This window comes from Ranitomeya variabilis, chromosome 2 (assembly GCF_051348905.1).
Source record: "Ranitomeya variabilis isolate aRanVar5 chromosome 2, aRanVar5.hap1, whole genome shotgun sequence".
Taxonomy (NCBI): domain Eukaryota; kingdom Metazoa; phylum Chordata; class Amphibia; order Anura; family Dendrobatidae; genus Ranitomeya; species Ranitomeya variabilis.
The window spans coordinates 19,133,849-19,150,130 of NC_135233.1; the positions used below are offsets into that span (position 1 = coordinate 19,133,849).

At 44.9% G+C, this 16,282-nt stretch overlaps 1 long non-coding RNA gene across 1 annotated transcript in view; it reads left to right on the forward strand.

The window, feature by feature from the left end:
• LOC143809028 (uncharacterized) overlaps positions 1 to 12,502 on the forward strand; it is a 51,174-nt gene extending 38,672 nt beyond the window's left edge. The window contains exons 2-3 of the long non-coding RNA XR_013222032.1: positions 9,560 to 9,665; positions 12,339 to 12,502. This is a non-coding gene — a long non-coding RNA (uncharacterized LOC143809028). The remainder of the gene's footprint in view (positions 1 to 9,559; positions 9,666 to 12,338) is intronic.
• Positions 12,503 to 16,282: the final 3,780 nt, after the last annotated feature.

Here is a 16,282-nt window from a genome sequence, read left to right on the forward strand (position 1 = left end):
ATAACCAATAAATTTCGTTCAACTTCACAATTGTGTTCCACTTGTTGTTGATTCTTCACCAAAAATTTACATTTGGTATCTTTATGTTTGAAGCATGATATGTGGGAAAAGGCTGGAAAGGTCCAGGGGGCCGAATACTTTTGCAAGGCACTGTAGATAGATAGATACTAGATAGATAGATAGATAGATAGATAGATAGATAGATAGATAGATAGATAGATAGATAGATAGAATTCCAAGACAGAGGCAGCACTCCATGTCTGGGTGACGTTTCGGCTACAAATGAGCCTTTCTCAAGCCTTTGTAGTCGAAACATCGCCCAGACATGTGGGTTGATTAAAATCCTGCACATTTTCCCACTGAAACAATGGAGTGCTGCCTCTTTCTTGGAATTCTATGAAGTTTGGATAATCATTGGACAGATTGTCTAGGGGCCTTGCACCCGAAGATAAGTATTATACTGTGCTGTTCCTTTTTTGTTTCTAGATAGATAATAGATAAAAGATAGATAGATGATAGATATACAGAATTTCGTACCCATAACCTGTAATATTATATTTATCAAGGAAAGTATCCATTTGTTTCTCTGCAGGAAGTTGAGGTGAGCATGTACATTTCTACAGGAAGTGGCGTCTGGTCTTTGTCTACAAAATGTGGTGCTAGGTCTTTGTCTCTAAGGGAAGTGAGGTGGTCCCTTGTCTTTCTGCAGGAAGTCGGAGCTGGTCTCTGTCACTTTGCTCCTGCTCTCTTTTCTGTCAAACTATAAACATAACATAGTGTCAGGAACAATGCACTGTGGGAAGTGTGGGAAGTTCCATCAGAATGCTCATGAAGATGAACTACTCACTTAGGCCTGGTTCACATCAGCGTTTCAGTCCTTAAGCTCCGCCTACTTCCGCATGCGTCCTGCATACCTATCTTTAACATTGTGTACGCCGGGCCGTGCGTTGTATGAGGATGCATTCACGTGCGTTGTTTTGAAGTGCCCTCTGAACACAACATGTTGCATTTTCTTGTGTTCGGAGGGCATGTCATGCGCATACAACATATGTCCTTGCGTACACAATGTTAAAGGTAGGGACGCAGGACGCATGTGGAAGTAGGCGGAGCTTAAGGAAAAAAGTCTGCAGCACCATGCTGCGGACTGAACCACTGATGTGAACCTAGCCTAAAAAAAGAGGGAATGACACGATGCAGAACTTGAGAATCAGAACAGTACCTGAACATTTGCAACTGGTCAGTGTTACAAGAACTGCTATAACCTGTGTGGGGGTATGGAGGCAGGACAGGCTTTTCTACAGTTGTTATGTGAAACAGCAGGTATGCTTTAAATTGAATCTATAAGATTTTTTTTTGCTACATAATCTAAAGACAGCATGAGGTAAGGGCTAAGATATAGATTTTAGCAATGTGTCTCTTATTAGGCTGAGGGCTGTTATTTAACTACAGTGAATGTTTAATCACCAGAATATCACTGTCTGGACCACAGGGCATGTGAGCCCTTGTCTGACCACGCCCCCTCCTGTGATAAGTAGCTCACTGTCAATAAACAATGTGCACAGAAAGCTGTGGTGTTGGCGGGGTCAGCTTTCTGAGCTCCGCTGCATGATACATCTAAGACCTCTGATTGTGTCACAACTGTTGTGAATTTTGCTTTTTGCTCCCTCTAGTGGTTACTAGTTTTTTGACTCTGGTTTTTCTGTCATTCCTTTTATCCGCACCTGGGTCGTTAGTTAGGGGTGTTGCTATATAAGCTCCCTGGACCTTCAGTTCAATGCCTGGCAACGTAGTTATCAGAGCTAGTCTGCTGTGCTCTTGTCTACTGATCCTGGTTCCAGTTATATCAGCTAAGTCTGCCTTTTGCTTTTTGCTATTTGTTTTGGTTTTGTATTTTTGTCCAGCTTGTTCCATATCTATATCCTGACCTTTGCTGGAAGCTCTAGGGGGCTGGTGTTCTCCCCCCGGACCGTTAGACGGTTCGGGGGTTCTTGAATTTCCAGTGTGGATTTTGATAGGGTTTTTGTTGACCATATAAGTTACCTTTCTTTATTCTGCTATCAGTAAGCGGGCCTCTCTGTGCTAAACCTGGTTCATTTCTGTGTTTGTCATTTCCTCTTACCTCACCGTCATTATTTGTGGGGGGCTTCTATCCAGCTTTGGGGTCCCCTTCTCTGGAGGCAAGAAAGGTCTTTGTTTTCCTCTACTAGGGGTAGCTAGATTCTCCGGCTGGCGCGTGTCATCTAGAATCAACGTAGGAATGATCCCCGGCTACTTCTAGTGTTGGCGTTAGGAGTAGATATATGGTCAACCCAGTTACCACTGCCCTATGAGCTGGATTTTTGTATTCTGCAGACTTCCACGTTCCTCTGAGACCCTCGCCATTGGGGTCATAACAGTTTGCCAGGCCTGTATTAAATGTTTAATGCATTGCAGAAGAGGGATTATAAGAAAGAAGATTCTGAGTTTTTTTTTTCTTCTTCCCCTTTACCTCAGAGTGGCTATGCTTGCTGCAGACATGAATGTCCAGACCTTGATTACAAGTGTGGACCAGCTGGCTACTCGTGTGCAGGGCATACAAGACTATGTTATCAGAAATCCTATGTCAGAACCTAAAATACCGATTCCTGAACTGTTTTCCGGAGACAGGTTTAAGTTTAGGAATTTCGTGAATAATTGTAAATTGTTTTTGTCCCTGAGACCCTGTTCATCTGGAGATTCTGCTCAGCAAGTAAAAATTGTTATTTCGTTCTTACGGGGCGGCCCTCAGGATTGGGCTTTTTCGCTGGCGCCAGGAGATCCGGCATTGGCTGATCTTGATGCGTTTTTTCTGGCGCTCGGTTTACTTTATGAGGAACCCAATCTTGAGATTCAGGCAGAAAAGGCCTTGCTGGCTATGTCTCAGGGGCAGGACGAGGCTGAAGTGTATTGCCAAAAATTTCGGAAATGGTCCGTGCTGACACATTGGAACGAGTGTGCACTGGCCGCTAATTTTAGAAATGGCCTTTCTGAAGCCATTAAGAATGTTATGGTGGGTTTTCCCATTCCCACAGGTCTGAATGATACTATGGCACTGGCTATTCAAATTGACCGGCGGTTGCGGGAGCGCAAAACCGCAAATTCCCTCATGGTGTTGTCTGAACAGACACCTGATTTAATGCAATGTGATAGAATCCTGACTAGAAATGAGCGGAAAATTCATAGACGCCGGAATGGCTTGTGCTACTACTGTGGTGGTTCTACACATGTTATCTCAGCATGCTCTAAACGTATAGCTAAGGTTGTTAGTCCTGTCACCGTTGGTAATTTGCAACCTAAATTTATTCTGTCTGTAACTTTGATTTGCTCACTGTCATCTTATCCTGTCATGGCGTTTGTAGATTCAGGTGCTGCCCTGAGTCTCATGGATCTCTCATTTGCTAAGCGCTGTGGTTTTACTCTTGAACCATTAGAAAATCCTATTCCTCTTAGGGGTATTGATGCTACGCCATTGGCAGCAAATAAACCGCAGTATTGGACACAGGTTACCATGTGCATGACTCCTGAGCACCGCGAGGTGATACGTTTCCTGGTTTTACATAATGATGATGATCATGCATGATTTGGTTGTTTTAGGGCTGCCATGGTTACAGACCCATAATCCAGTCCTGGACTGGAAGGCTATGTCAGTCTCAAGTTGGGGCTGTCGTGGTATTCATGAGGATTCCCTGCCTGTGTCTATTGCTTCTTCTACGCCTTCGGAAGTTCCGGAGTATTTGTCTGATTATCAGGATGTCTTCAGTGAGTCTGAGTCCAGTGCACTGCCTCCTCATAGGGACTGTGACTGTGCTATAGATTTGATCCCAGGCAGTAAATTTCCTAAGGGAAGACTGTTTAATCTGTCGGTACCTGAACATACCGCTATGCGTTCATATATCAAGGAGTCTCTGGAGAAAGGACATATTCGTCCGTCTTCTTCCCCTCTTGGTGCGGGATTCTTTTTTGTGGCAAAAAAGGACGGATCTTTGAGACCTTGTATTGATTATCGGCTTTTAAATAAGATCACTGTCAAATTTCAGTATCCTTTACCGCTGTTGTCTGACTTGTTTGCCCGGATTAAGGGTGCCAAGTGGTTCACCAAGATAGACCTTCGTGGTGCGTACAACCTTGTGCGCATTAAGCAAGGTGATGAATGGAAAACCGCATTCAATACGCCCGAAGGTCATTTTGAGTACTTGGTGATGCCTTTTGGGCTCTCCAATGCGCCTTCAGTTTTTCAGTCCTTTATGCATGACATTTTCCGGAAGTATCTGGATAAATTTTTGATTGTTTATCTGGATGATATTTTGGTTTTTTCTGATAATTGGGATTCGCATGTGGAGCAGGTCAGGTTGGTCTTTAAAATTTTGCGTGAAAATTCTTTGTTTGTCAAGGGCTCAAAGTGTCTCTTTGGTGTACAGAAGGTTCCCTTTTTGGGGTTCATTTTTTCCCCTTCTGCTGTGGAGATGGACCCAGTCAAGGTCCGAGCTATTCTTGATTGGACTCAGCCCTCGTCAGTTAAGAGTCTTCAGAAGTTCTTGGGCTTCGCTAACTTCTACCGTCGTTTTATCGCTAATTTTTCTAGCATTGTGAAACCTTTGACGGATATGACCAAGAAGGGCTCCGATGTAGCTAACTGGGCTCCTGCTGCCGTGGAGGCTTTCCAGGAGTTGAAACGCCGGTTTACTTCGGCGCCTGTTTTGTGCCAGCCTGACGTCTCACTTCCCTTTCAGGTTGAGGTGGATGCTTCGGAGATTGGGGCAGGGGCCGTTTTGTCGCAGAGAGGCCCTGGTTGCTCTGTTATGAAACCTTGTGCCTTTTTCTCTAGGAAGTTTTCGCCTGCCGAGCGAAATTATGATGTGGGCAATCGGGAGTTGTTGGCCATGAAATGGGCATTTGAGGAGTGGCGTCATTGGCTCGAGGGTGCTAAGCATCGTGTGGTGGTCTTGACTGATCACAAAAATCTGATGTATCTCGAGTCTGCTAAACGCCTTAATCCGAGACAGGCCCGCTGGTCATTGTTTTTCTCCCGCTTTGATTTTGTTGTCTCGTATTTACCAGGTTCAAAGAATGTGAAGGCCGATGCTCTTTCTAGGAGCTTTGTGCCTGATGCTCCTGGAGTCGCTGATCCTGTTGGTATTCTTAAAGATGGAGTTATCTTGTCAGCTATTTCTCCGGATCTGCGACGTGTGTTGCAGAGATTTCAGGCTGATAGGCCTGAGTCTTGTCCACCTGACAGACTGTTTGTCCCGGATAAGTGGACCAGCAGAGTCATTTCCGAGGTTCATTCCTCGGTGTTGGCAGGTCACCCGGGAATTTTTGGCACCAGAGATCTGGTGGCCAGGTCCTTTTGGTGGCCTTCCTTGTCAAGGGATGTGCGGTCATTTGTGCAGTCCTGTGGGACTTGTGCTCGAGCTAAGCCTTGCTGTTCTCGTGCCAGCGGTTTGCTCTTGCCCTTGCCTGTCCCGAAGAGACCTTGGACACATATCTCCATGGATTTCATTTCTGATCTTCCGCTATCTCAGGGCATGTCCGTTATCTGGGTGATATGTGATCGCTTCTCCAAGATGGTCCATTTGGTTCCTTTGCCTAAGCTGCCTTCCTCTTCCGATCTGGTTCCTGTGTTTTTCCAGAACGTGGTTCGTTTGCACGGCATCCTTGAGAATATTGTGTCAGACAGAGGATCCCAGTTCGTTTCCAGGTTCTGGCGATCCTTTTGTAGTAGGATGGGCATTGATTTGTCGTTTTCGTCTGCTTTCCATCCTCAGACTAATGGACAGACGGAGCGAACCAATCAGACTTTGGAGGCTTATTTGAGGTGTTTTGTCTCTGCTGATCAGGACGATTGGGTGACATTCTTGCCGTTGGCTGAGTTTGCCCTTAACAATCGGGCTAGTTCCGCCACCTTGGTTTCGCCTTTTTTCTGTAACTCTGGTTTCCATCCTCGCTTTTCTTCGGGTCATGTGGAGCCTTCTGACTGTCCTGGGGTGGATTCTGTGGTGGATAGGTTGCAGCAGATCTGGAATCATGTGGTGGACAACTTGAAGTTGTCACAGGAGAAGGCTCAGCGCTTTGCCAACCGCCGCCGCGGTGTGGGTCCCCGACTACGCGTTGGGGATTTGGTATGGCTTTCTTCCCGCTTTGTTCCTATGAAGGTCTCCTCTCCCAAATTTAAACCTCGTTTTATTGGGCCTTACAAGATATTGGAAATCCTTAATCCTGTATCTTTTCGTCTGGATCTTCCTGTGTCGTTTGCTATTCACAATGTATTTCATAGGTCCTTGTTGCGGCGGTACATTGTGCCTGTAGTTCCTTCTGCTGAGCCTCCTGCTCCGGTGTTGGTTGAGGGCGAGTTGGAGTACGTGGTGGAGAAGATCTTGGATTCTCGCCTCTCCAGGCGGAGGCTTCAGTACCTGGTCAAGTGGAAGGGCTATGGTCAGGAGGATAATTCCTGGGTGGTCGCCTCTGATGTTCATGCGGCCGATTTAGTTCGTGCCTTTCATGCCGCTCATCCTGATCGCCCTGGTGGTCGTGGTGAGGGTTCGGTGACCCCTCACTAAGGGGGGGGTACTGTTGTGAATTTTGCTTTTTGCTCCCTCTAGTGGTTACTAGTTTTTTGACTCTGGTTTTTCTGTCATTCCTTTTATCCGCACCTGGGTCGTTAGTTAGGGGTGTTGCTATATAAGCTCCCTGGACCTTCAGTTCAATGCCTGGCAACGTAGTTATCAGAGCTAGTCTGCTGTGCTCTTGTCTACTGATCCTGGTTCCAGTTATATCAGCTAAGTCTGCCTTTTGCTTTTTGCTATTTGTTTTGGTTTTGTATTTTTGTCCAGCTTGTTCCATATCTATATCCTGACCTTTGCTGGAAGCTCTAGGGGGCTGGTGTTCTCCCCCCGGACCGTTAGACGGTTCGGGGGTTCTTGAATTTCCAGTGTGGATTTTGATAGGGTTTTTGTTGACCATATAAGTTACCTTTCTTTATTCTGCTATCAGTAAGCGGGCCTCTCTGTGCTAAACCTGGTTCATATCTGTGTTTGTCATTTCCTCTTACCTCACCGTCATTATTTGTGGGGGGCTTCTATCCAGCTTTGGGGTCCCCTTCTCTGGAGGCAAGAAAGGTCTTTGTTTTCCTCTACTAGGGGTAGCTAGATTCTCCGGCTGGCGCGTGTCATCTAGAATCAACGTAGGAATGATCCCCGGCTACTTCTAGTGTTGGCGTTAGGAGTAGATATATGGTCAACCCAGTTACCACTGCCCTATGAGCTGGATTTTTGTATTCTGCAGACTTCCACGTTCCTCTGAGACCCTCGCCATTGGGGTCATAACACACAACTGCTGCACCCAGTAAACTAAGTGATACATCATTGGAATCAGGGTCTCTTTTCCTACATTATGCTACTGTCAGATGAGGTAGCAAAAACTTGCTGATGGATTCCCTCTAAGATATATCAGTCCTGCTATTACTTTCTGTCTAAATTAATCTGCTGGACCTGGAGCTCACTCATCTATCTACAAAGAATATTGTATAAAAAGAAAGTAAGCAGCTCACCCGGGCTCCTGGCGTCCTGAAGCATGGAACTCAAATGACCACTTGCAGTAAAATTTGAAAAAAAGAAGAAAAGGGGTTCGAGCGTCTTCAAAATGCAAAAGATTTATCTGAACCTTGAAAAGATTCCATAATCAGGATAGACATGGCAACGCGTTTCCAGCGCACGACCTGCGTTCTGTTTCAGAGCTGTGATAAAGAGCAAAGGTTCCATGTCTATCCTGATTACAGAATCTTTTCAATATTCAGATAAATCTTTTGCATTTTTGAAGAAGCTCGAAGCCCTTTTCTTTTTTTTTTCATATCTACAGAGAACACAATTTTAAAAATTAAATTTTGGCATTTTTGATCATTTTTAGCTAAAAAGAAAAAACATCCAGGCACATAAGGATCCAGACTGAACTGAAAGTCTGCACTTTGTGACGATTCCCCTGTATTCCCCACTCAGTTGGGCAGTCATTTTGTCATTTGTAGACTAGACTCTCCTGCGCTTCTCATCTACTGAAAGAAGCCACGTGCCTTTAGTCAGTACATGACTGTGTAACAAGGTGGCACAGGGTGGTAGCCATGACCAAGTCCCTTTAAAGTAACAGTCCACAAAACCCCTGGCCCTTGCACATAGAACAGACAGATACGGTCTCCAGGCAATTATCTTTTCGTCACAGTCACTGCGGTCACTGGTGAAGAGGGTCCTGGGAAACACTCTGGCATGGTTTTAATCCAACAGGGAAAATGTTTTAATGAAGATGCAATGAACAAGATATAACTTCCTGCACTTTCCCTACCAAAGTTCACCGCAGCATCAATGGCAGCAATAGCAGCAGTTCGAAACCCGGTATCTGGACGCTTATAGTCTGAACTGGGAGCCGGAACTTCCTGCTACTTTTGGGGCTGTTAGCCCAACCTCCATCCTTTAACCTTTTACTGACCCTATTCTAACATTGCACCGTCAGCAGAGGCAATGCACAGGAGATGTACAATGCATTACACATTGCATACGACAATAGACACTATACAAAGGAAACATGACATTAACATACAGGTAAGTAGAAAGGAACCTGCTGGTGGTCGCATGAGTTCCGTGTAAAGGAGGGGTAGAGTAAGTGAGGGTCCACCTCCTTACACCTGCAAGTATGCAAACCGCCCAGTCAAGGCGATCAGGCGAATACAGGGGAATAGTGACCGAGTACGAATCTCCCATTGCCAGAGCTCAGCACTCTGCCATCATGTAGAGCGACTGGAAACCTTTTGTTTGAGCCTGGACAACCCCTTTAAGGGATGAGCTGACAGCACGTAAATTCATTGCAGTATACTGTATAATTTGCCTATTTGGGGGCTGCGGTCAGAGGAGTGGGAGATAACTGGTATAAGTAGACGGTATTATGCTCTCCCAGAACGCATCTTCTACTTGTCTCCGGGGTTTGTATTATTCTAATATCCGATGATCAGATAATCTGCTCTTTTCAAAGACAATTTCTATTTCCGGGCAGATAGTGGAAGGCGCATCCTGGCAAGGTGTTAAATTCAGTAGTCGTTTCATCGCTGTGAACTTTGTTATAAAGGAACGTTAGGCTGAATGAACTCATGAAATGTTGTGCCGGCGTAATCTGTTCTTACCACACCTGCTTAAGCACTACACATGGAAGTGGGAACAAAAGAGGCCACCGGTGCCGGAGAGTATCAGGCGGAAAAGCTTCAAGCAGAAACAACAGAGGTCGATTAGGAATTACTTTTGTTTAAAAGAAGTAACAAGAGACTCACCAAAAAAGGATCCTGCCAAAAGCAAAAGTTGTCATTATTAGACATCCTGGAAGGTATGAGAAGTTCGGAAAACACCTCCAACAGCAGAATCCCGAATTATTGAGAGACGTCACATCAAAGGCAGAAATTAGATGGAGCTGATTGACACCACCACATTCCTAAGTATCCAGGACAGGAGGTCTTGTTGTCCCATCTCATTTTCATGACTAAAGTCCATTTTCCATTCATTTACTGCAGATCAGCTCGGTAATCTTCGAAGAAGTGAATGGAGAGAGCCACACATGCATAGACATCTTTTCATCCCTGGTAGACCTGGTTCTCAAGATACAGACAAGTGTCAAAGGTGGGATCCGAAATCACAGGATAAGTCCCAAATAAATGAGATGGAAATATAAGTGGGAATTTTACTTGCAATACTATGTCTGACCATAAGGAGTGCTGCTTGGGAAATAGATGGTTGGGCACAGAGAGCTCTTTTGTGAAATGAGAAAAGCGCTATAATTCAGTTCTTCATTTTAGATTAGTCAAAGAAACAAGTCATTAGAATTGTGTGCTTAAAATGCCAAAAATGTCAAAGGTGCTGAGTCTCAGAAAGGAAAGAACTATGGTAGAAAAGAAGCCTCTGTCACTCCAGCTCTATTACCTGCCCAGCACTGCGGCTTCATACATCAATGATGGCTCCTATGCCTGAAGACACACAAAATAGAAGCTGTCATTTAAGCAGGAGGAGGCAGTGCTGGTGGTAGAATAGAGCTGGAGTGACAGAGGCTTCAGATCTACCATAGCACTTGTTTGCATGTAAAGTCAAATGATGATTTCTCAGTAATGGAGGAACAGACTGACCATGTAAAAGTATTGCTGGACTTGTGTTTGACAGAGCTACATGCACATACAGTTTGAGGATGAAATCCTGCTGACAGACTCCATTTAATAGGGCTAATCCTAAGCTTTTCCATACAGAACCCATGGGAAATAAGTAGCATGCTAGACATTAGTGCAGCAACTTTTTTTTCTGGAAGTGCAGCAGAAAGCAAGCAGAAATATTTTGAGGCATGTAAATATGTAAGTAGGGTCACAAAAACCTCATTACATGTATATAAACCCATACTGGACCACTGGAAGTACTGACTCCATATGATGGAGAATGATGGCTAGTGTCAGACTGAAGAACATTGGGCCCACCAGAGGATTTGATCCTGAAAGCCCACCTATCTCCCCCACTCAAGAGGCCAATAGCAGCTGCAAGGTTTGCACTATGAACTCTCCAGAAGGAGAAGTCAGGGCCCACCGGAGGATTCTCCAGTTCTCTGGTGGGCCAGTCCAACCCTGATAATGGCAATTGTCATGCTGTTGACTTGCACTGGTTGTAAGCGTCACCCTACTCACTGTGGTCACCGCTCTCCTTTCCCCAGTAAGGTGCTGTCTCGCTGAGCTGCCTCTTGAAGCATTTCCAACACTGTTGCATCCTCCTAATGCTGGTTAGTCTCCACCTGGCTTTAACGGCATGGCTACACTCTGCAGGAACTTAACTGTATCCTGCAGAGATTAACTTCCCTGGCCTATCCCCAAGCAGAAGAGGATTTATCAGGCGGCTCCTCTCCCCAGTCTTCCCCTGATCTAAGGTTTTAGTTTCCTGTAAGGTGCTCTCTCTTTTTGTCTCTACTGTTTTCTGACCTGGTTAGCCTACTTGTTTATCCTGAGCTCTCTGCTCCTGACCTTGGCTACGTAGATTGAATCTGTGTTGCCTGCCCTGTCACCGGATTCTCTGGCCACGTCTTTGCCAATGTCCACCTGTACCTCGTACCTGTGTCTCTGACCCTCCGGTAAGCTGCTGTAGATCCAGGGACTACCCTGGAGTGGTGCCTGGTGTCTATCGGTGGCCATGCCTATCCTCACCACCAGAGGTGTTAGTAAATACCAAATAGTCACTTAGTTATGCCCGGCCGGTGGCGCAGTGGGTCCACACCCACCAGCGTATCTCTGTAGTGTTTGTTAATTGGGGCCATCATGTTGTGGTACAGGAATGCTTTAGTTTTGTAGCGTGGAGCAGTAGGGATTCCTCTCAGCCATACAGGAGTTATGTTGTTCTGCTGTAGTCAAGAAGTTTAAATAATTATTGTGCTTGTATAATTGAGACAATTAATGCTATATTGATCCAAGCCTGTTACTTCTCATCGCACGTTGTGGTAGTTGCTCTAGAGCGGGCAGCATCATAAATATTCCTCAAATGGAACCAAAAGCTGGCACCGGGCGTGTAACATCCACCTTCAGAGGGGCTTCATAGTCTGAGAGCTATTGAAATGCTGTCACCGTGACAAATGTCTGGTGTCCCAGGGAAAGTTGTTTGACTTTGTTTTCACATTGCCAGAAAGCCGATGTGTATGAAGCGGTTCATAATTCAGCGCGAGGCTCGCCGGACGCCACTCTGGAAATTGATTCCTGTTCTGAGCCAGATAATCAGCAGCGATTATCTGATTGGTAGAAACTCGCCCATTATTGGGAAAAAAAAAGTTAACAATTATTTATCTCCTGTTTTTCTCAGATTTAGATGTTCAGAATTACTTTTTTCTAAATGGGAAATTTATTTTTTAAAAACAAGTTGGAAAAATGGAAGAATCTAAAAAGTATCCATTATAAAAAAAAGAAAACTGTGACCACAAACATCATGGAGGTCACAGTGCACCAAAAATTTTGGCAAAAAATGGACTTTTCATGACGAAACCTTAAATACATGGGATCACAATGATGTGGGTGTAGTTTGGAAGTATTAGGTTTATGAATAATCTATTGTAGTGATGGATATACTGTATACTCATTTAATTTATTCATTAAATTGTTGCATAGGTTGAAAAAAGTCCTAGATCCATCAAGTTCTCCCTTTCTCCACCAATTGTTCATTTTGTCACTAATTTAGCTATAACCCGCAATGTTATGATTTCAGTTATTCATTAAATAATGTTTGACTTTATCTTTTATTTATATATTTTTTACTTACAGATTTTTTTAAATTTTACAGAATAAAACTTTGTTTCAAGTTTCGCTTTAGCTTCCGTAATTAGAAGCAGCACAAGTCCCTGGATGGGAGCTGAATGCAGAACACTGCAGAAGACTGGAGCAGTGGAGAAATATAGAAGAGGATTATTGCAAAAGTATACATAACTATTAAAGGAGATTAATAAAATAGACGACATGGAGAAAAGTATGTGCCCCCTCCACATCCACCTGCAGAAGCTTTTCTGACCTCGATCTACACCCATAGACATTAATATGGAGTCGCCCCTCTGCACTCGCCCACTTTTCTAGGAAGGATTTCTACAAGATTTTGGAGGTGTCTGCGGGGATTTTTGCCCCTTTACCCAGAGGACCATTTGTGGGGTCAGACCTTGATGTTGGGGGAGGCCGGATGTTGGATGAGGCTGATGTGAGGGCTTTATGCGGCTGCTCATGTTCCCCCACGTCTGTATGGACCTTGTGCACTGGACACAGTCATGGGGGGCAGATAAGGGTCTGCCCCAAACTGTTCCCACAAAGCTGAAGCTACAATTGTCCTCAATGTCTTGTGGGATCACATCTAAACATATTTTTTAAATGTTAGATCCATTGATGTTTTAGTTATCAAATAGTCCGGACAATCCCTTTAAGAACCCTGAGAATATTGACATCTCCATGAAGTCACATCTGTGCCTTCTCATCTCTTCTCCCATTTCCATCTCTTCCAGATTCGCAAATGAAAGTTTCCTTCAGTTGTTTACCCCGAATCGCAATTAATTATTAATGCAGTGAGAAGACACCAGTAATTACGCTTCATTATCAATCCGCACGGAGCCGTCGCCCGCATCTGCCTCCTCTGACTGTAAATATTTTGGAGAGAATCTACAGCCGGGTCTCCACTCCTCCATTTTTAAGGCTGAAATTGCTGCGAGCTGCAGGTGTTGATTCCGCGCGGCTCGTCTGCCCCGTCGTTGCCCTGTATTATCACAGCTGGAAATAGGATACGATCTGCATAGGGAATGAATCTCTCCTCTGTGTCGGGAAACTTAACATTTCAGGGGAAGAAATTCTTTCTAAAAAGAGCAAAATTATAGTTTTATACCAAGTATGAAATCCAGGGGGCGCTGCAGACGGAGTCAGAGACGATTCAGGGCAGTGATTGGCTCTATAATTATAAGCCCTCGAGATACGAGATGAAACCACGAAAGGGGCCAAAAATACATCAACTATTCCGGATAATGATAAAGTATATGCGATGCAAGGAGGTAGAGAGAAAAATGGAAAGCAAGCGGTTAATGAGTCACTCTGGGCAGCCACTTCCCATATGGTTATTAGGACCATAACGGGGTTAATTGAGGAGTGTCTCTGTTGAGCACTATCACAGTGTCTCTGATCAGCACTATCACAGTGTTTCTGTTGAGTACTATCACAGTGTCTGGTCAGCACTATCACAGTGTCTCTGGTGAGCACCATCACAGTGTCTCTGGTGAGCACCATCACAGTGTCTCTGTTGAGCACTATCACATTGTCTCTGATCAGCACTATCACAGTGTATCTGATCAGCACTATCACAGTATCTGGTCAGCACTATCACAGTGTCTCTGGTCAGCACTATCACAGTGTCTGGTCAGCACTATCACAGTGTCTCTGGTCAGCACTATCACAGTGTCTCTGGCCAGCACTATCACAGTGTCTCTGTGGAACACTATCACAGTGTCTCTGTTGAGCACTTTCACAGTGTCTGGTCAGCACTATCACAGTGTCTGGTCAGCGCTATCACAGTATCTGGTCAGCACTATCACAGTGTCTCTGGTCAGCACTATCACAGTGTCTGGTCAGCACTATCACAGTGTCTCTGGTCAGCACTATCACAGTGTCTGGTCAGCACTATCACAGTGTCTCTGGTCAGCACTATCACAGTGTCTCTGGCCAGCACTATCACAGTGTCTCTGTGGAACACTATCACAGTGTCTCTGTTGAGCACTTTCACAGTGTCTGGTCAGCACTATCACAGTGTCTGGTCAGCGCTATCACAGTATCTGGTCAGCACTATCACAGTATCTCTGGTCAGCACTATCACAGTGTCTCTGTTGAGTACTATCACAGTGTCTGGTCAGCACTATCACAGTGTCTCTGGTCAGCACTATCACAGTGTCTCTGGTGAGCACCATCACAGTGTCTGGTCAGCGCTATCACAGTATCTGGTCAGCACTATCACAGTATCTCTGGTCAGCACTATCACAGTGTCTCTGTTGAGTACTATCACAGTGTCTGGTCAGCACTATCACAGTGTCTCTGGTCAGCACTATCACAGTGTCTCTGATCAGCACTATCACAGTGTATCTGATCAGCACTATCAGAGTATCTGGTCAGCACTATCACAGTGTCTCTGGTCAGCACTATCACAGTGTCTGGTCAGCACTATCACAGTGTCTCTGGTCAGCACTATCACAGTGTGTCTGGCCAGCACTATCACAGTGTCTCTGTGGAACACTATCACAGTGTCTCTGTTGAGCACTTTCACAGTGTCTGGTCAGCACTATCACAGTGTCTGGTCAGCGCTATCACAGTATCTGGTCAGCACTATCACAGTATCTCTGGTCAGCACTATCACAGTGTCTCTGTTGAGTACTATCACAGTGTCTGGTCAGCACTATCACAGTGTCTCTGGTCAGCACTATCACAGTGTCTCTGGTGAGCACCATCACAGTGTCTCTGTTGAGCACTATCACAGTGTCTCTGATCAGCACTATCACAGTGTATCTGATCAGCACTATCACAGTATCTGGTCAGCACTATCACAGTGTCTCTGGTCAGCACTATCACAGTGTCTGGTCAGCGCTATCACAGTATCTGATCAGCACTATTACAGTGTGTCTAGTCAGCACTATCACAGTGTCTCTGGTGAGCACTATCACAGTGTCTCTGGTGAGCACAATTACAGGAGCTCTGTTTCTTGCATTTCTCTCCAGCCGGCCCTAATACATGGTTATTTTGATTGACACATGGACTTTGGTCAGCGCTATGACAGGGGCACTGTGGTTTGCACTATCACACAGACATTGTTTCTTCCCTATTACATGATCATTTTCAATTCCAGGGACACTTTAATTATCACTATTACAGACCCGCCTGCCGACACTGTTATGGGGGAACTTGGACAGCACTTTCTAGGGGGAGGGGAGTCTGTTCAGCAATATAACAGAGCCTCTAAGGTTCGCACCGTTACATGGACTCTTTGGCCTGCAGTGTCACAGGGTCATTACTTTGCCTCTTGCTTTTTTATGTATGACTTTCTTCCCCAATGGATAACGTCACATTCACTTTTTACCAATCTCTATAATTGCTCCAATTCCACCAGAAAATAGAATCAAGATGAATTATAAAATGAGATTTCAGACATTTTCTCCCCTAAGGTATCACGGGGTCATCTTGATCTGGACACATTTTGATAGCCTTTCTTGATCGTGCAGAAATGCGCAGTCTAATGAGATATTTTATGCCACATGAACCGATGATTTCTCCTACAGAATACCTGCCTGTAAATTATTCATTCTACAAAAAATGCAGCGCGGAACCAATCTCCATGCAGAAGACTCTGGCTCTGAGCAGAGCAGGTGCCCGTAGGCTTCCTTCATCTGTTACAAATACAAATATCACATTGTGAAGATAATCCGACCAGAGGAGGCTTCAAACAAAAGAAGATCTGGGCAGCGGATAGCAGTAACTATGCTTCAGTCTACTGTCAGGATGCAATGCTGGATACTGAGATACCGGCCGCACGACATTAGCCTGACACAACAAATGACATCTCGGGAACTCAGACCGACTCTGAATTAATGAAGATTGAAGATCAGAGACAACATTGAAGGGTAGAAGAGCTGACAAGTCCATAGCAGGATAACTAGAGGGCTACAGCAGTCCAATATTGATAGGTGCACCGATAGGTTTCCAACCCTTTAAAATATA